Genomic DNA, 4,822 nt, shown 5'->3' on the forward strand with positions numbered 1-4,822 from the left:
GTACTTTGTAATGTGGTAATTGGATCACTGCATGTTATAGCCTACATTTGCCCAAGATTTTGCATGAAAAAAAATGAAAAACGAGTCTTCTCCCTATATCTATTGATATCTATAGACTTTTAAAAAAAAATCTTTCCTGCCATTGATCGAATTTTCTGATGTGTTTTTACTGTTATAGGGGGCGCTATTTCACTACAATTCATATTAAAACACAAGCAGAAAAAGCGATAAGCATTTCTTATGTCTTTGAAAAAAATAAAACCCCAGCTTTTTATTCAAAATGTTGTTTTTTTTATGATAGCCTATATTAATTATATTAATTAGTCATACTATAGTCATCATTTAGCAACAATTAGTCATGAACAAAAATCATGCTAATTTATTGCCCACAAAGTATGTAAACGCTTTCATGTTAATACTGAAAACTTAAATGGCTAAGGATTGAAAAGTTTCCTTTTAGAATTGTTCCAACGATAGAATTGCCTTATTACCAAATTAAAATACACTAACAAAAGACGATTTTTTTTAAAAGCAAACCACAACCATCAAATCAACCAATCAAGTCCGCCCTGCATTTTTTCCTCTTTCAAGAAGCCATTTTACTCGGATATATAAGTCACAGTAAGGTAAGGAAGACTATCAACTTTGTTTTATACCGACTTTAACGTGAATCTCCTGTATGTGTTTGGTTAAGTTTGGGATATACATTTGTATAGTTTGTTATTAATTATTAATGTGAGTAATTAATATGTTCAGTTATTGTTACAGGCACTGATGAACATTTCAATTTAGGCCGTAAGGTCAGTGATAAACAATGCTTGTTCAGATTCCCTTTTGTTACCTGCAGACGATCTTTGCTGCAGAGCTACATTAACGTTGGCTAGTGAAAACACTGACACCTGCAGGGCTGATCTGAGAACAGCAGTGAACTGAACTGTGCTCATAACTGAAGCACTGAGCTCTCTGTAACCTCTATAAACATGCTTTCATACGACTTGCTGCTATCCTTTGATCAAAAATTCATTTTAGGTGTCATATGTTATTTTCCCATTAATTGGTGTTTTTTTCCCCCCTATCCAATTACAGCTGATATTCCACAGTGCAGTAAAATACCCGGTGAGCTCAAAGAGAAGCCGAAAGATCAACCCTGTATCACTATTAGTGTGATCTCACCAGTCAGACTTCCCAGAATTCAATTATTCACCACAGCCAGGGGACATTTAATCAGACGTCCATCAAGCAGAGGTGAGGTAATACACTCTGATTATAATTATGATTGATGACCCCGTGTGAGAAAATGTCCTTTGATTTAGAGTGTTTGGCTTTTTATATATGTTGCAAGGCATGAACATGAACATCACAAGAGGGGCATAATAGGTTACATATTACATGATGATAACCAATTATAATGTTTGTTTTAAGGCTAGAAACTACAGACAAAACCATGAGTGACAAAGTGTGTTGTTGTGTGAAAGCTTTTGCTAATATTATGGTAGTATGACTTGATTTGAGACACGTACCCCCAGTTTCACAGACTAAAATGCATGTGTGAGCTGTTATAACTGAAACCAACGTGCACTGACGTATCTTAAAACATGTCAGTGACATTGTTTTGTCTCAAGATGCACATCAGTAATATAACGTTATATTTTTTTCTAAGGCATGTTTATAAAAGCTACTTAAATGCCCTTGACTGAACTAAGGCCTAACCCTGGCTTAATCTAAGCCCTGTCTGTGAAACCGGGCTGTAGTGTTTTGGTAGTTTAAGTACGGCTGTCAAACTATTAATCGCATCCAAAATAAAAGTTTGTGTTTACATAATATATGTGGGTGCACTGTATATAATTATTTTGTATGTATATATATATATATATATATATACACACATGCATGTATATTTAAGAAAAAATATTATTTAAATGTAAAATATTTATATTTATTTAAATCTATATACAGTATATACATGAAAATATTTCTTAAATATATACAAGCATGTGTGTATTTATATATATAAAATAATTAGACACACTGCGCCCACATATATTATGTAAACACAAACTTTTATTTTGGACGCTATTAATCGTTTGACAGCCCTAAGTTTAAGTGGATTTTTTTTAGTGGAACTGCTGTGCCAATCTGAAAGTTGGTCATGAGAACCATAGTTTGAAAAGTTTTGAAAAAGTGACCCATGTAGTGAAGAAATGTGTCCTAGCACAGTGGTTTCTCAAGACAGTCGCGGAGTGTGCAGTCAAAGAAACAAAATCAACAACAAAACCGCAATGGACTATGTGCACGTTAGCATATGCTAGTTCCGGCTGCGAAACCGATATGGGGTGTCTAGTTTCCGGTAGCCTGATGGACGACGTAGAGGATGTATGTTTCTCCAGATGTCTTGAACATTTGCCGAATATTACAGTCGATTATGTTCATCGACTGGCTAATGATTTTCCTCCAGCTCCCCAGAGCAAGAGAGAAGGGGTTTAAATATTACATTTCTCAGTATTTGCATCATTTTGAAGGGAACGTTAAGTCACAACAACATCCATGCTCAGACTGATCTCATGAAATTGCGTATGTATGACACGTATCACGTATTTTTGGCATGCTATCAACACGCATAATCTCTTTTCAGCGTGTTTATGAATACCGTTGACTTATAACGTTATTATTGTATATATATATATATGAAGAGCTCTTTTCCAAAACGCTATAAATCCATTTCAATAGTTTTCAGGAAAACTACATTTTTTACCTAGACCCACACATTTTGTGAATATTCAAATTATCCTGTTTAAATGTTTTATTGGTTCAGTCTGAACATTTTGAACAATAATTATTAAATCAAACAACAATATTGTTAATGATAATTTAAAAGTTAATTTTATTTTTTTCCAAAACGCTATAAATCGAAATAAACCTCAAACAAATAGTACCAATTTCAACATATGCATGAAAAAAACAAATTATTAATACCAATTTCAACATATGCATGAAAAAAACAAATTATTAAAAATGATCAATATATGATAACGATATTCAAAAAAGGGATGGGCACCCCTCCAGCACATGCACACACACACACAGGCTACATAACATGTGAGCAAAGCGGAGCAGCATGACGCTTAAATATAAGTTAACAAAAAAACAAAATAAACATTTCACATTTGTTTTTAATAATATTACATTACTTATTTTTATTATTTCATCTATGTTGAGTAGGCTATGAAAAGGGAACCGCATGAGATGAGTAAGATAGGATCAAAATTCAAAAGCTGCCCAATATCGGAAAATATTTGGAGTGCGTCAGACATGATTTTGACCACTTATTAAGTTTTGTTTTGTAGAAAGCTTGTAAATTTCGTTTCATATAAATTGTATCTTCATTTTAATAAATGTTTTAATCGACAAATTGACTGGATTAATACATTAGAAGTAAATATCAGACAATATAATCAGGACACAGAGGCGCGCAGGTGAACCGGAGCGCGTCTCATAATATGAACCGAAACACCGCGATGCTTGCCTCACACAGGCCTGAGAACTAAGCTACAGAAAGCTTTAAATATCTAATTTTAAACAAAACAATTAAAAACTAAAATAAATTGGCAACTCTCTGCGTATGTAGGCTAATTCGAAGTATGCGTTTCTCTATGCGCGTTCACTGCGAAGATGGCGAGTAAGCATCATCAACTTTATCTTTGTTGCTGACACTGACAGAAAACACTAGTTTATTAATAAACAATTCAAATGTTTCATGCATAATCATTACTTTTGCCGGTTCTTTGTGGCAAGCTTTATGCATACGTTGAGATGCGGAATATGCAATTAAAAACGCTCATATGGTTTCTCTCCCATTTAATTAAATCAATATATGTGATTACTGATAATACAAATGGCTTAAATGATCTACTACTAGTCGACTAGAAAACTAGGACTCATTTTGAGGAATGAATGAACATAATAAACCTCTGTTCAGAGTGCCGCCGTGCTGGATTGTGTAGAGCGCTCATTGAATTTGAGGATTTATCGTGTTTAGGCTAAAAACAGGGCTGGCGCTTATCGTGGTTTGGAAAGAAACTGTATCTTGCAGTACATTTTAAACAAGGAAATATAGCGATTCGGCATGAAACGTTGATAGAGCAGTGAAAGGGTTCTGTCCGCAGCAGAATGACACGACAAACTCATTTTTTTTAAAAATGTCGTTTAACGCGTTTTGGAAAAGAGCTCTTCATATATATATACACAGTGTATATATATATATATATATATATATATATATATATATATATATATATATATATACACACAGTGTATATATATATATATATATATATATATATAGCATATGACCTACCTCAACCCCAACCTACCCGTCACTCCTACCATCCTAGGAAAAAATAAATATCGCTACCCAGATGTAGATCTACATTTTGTTTTGTTTCGCTCGGACATTTGACGGCGTGTACATACGCGGTACACGTGGAATCACTCGGACATTAATGTTGCCATGCTACGTGCTCAAGCTATGCGATTTGGTAACTGTTCTCTCTATACATTATAAAATGCGAAATCATGCGTTAGAAAGTGCATTTTCCAGAACAGTTTGTGTTGGCCATTGTTTTGTTTATGATGTTCAGAGGCTATGTTGTTGACAACCACTATCGTCATATAGATCAGTGTTGACAACCACTATGTCATACAGGGAGTAAAGGTATCCGACGTTGGTTCGTTCGTTATCAAGTTAGGCTGTTTAACACATATTAGGCTGTTCACACATATTTCTAAACAGGTCTCCCTTTCAAAATAGGTTCTAAACCCAGGG

This window comes from Pimephales promelas, chromosome 1 (assembly GCF_988280905.1).
Source record: "Pimephales promelas chromosome 1, fPimPro1.hap1.1, whole genome shotgun sequence".
Classification (NCBI taxonomy): Eukaryota; Metazoa; Chordata; class Actinopteri; order Cypriniformes; family Leuciscidae; genus Pimephales; species Pimephales promelas.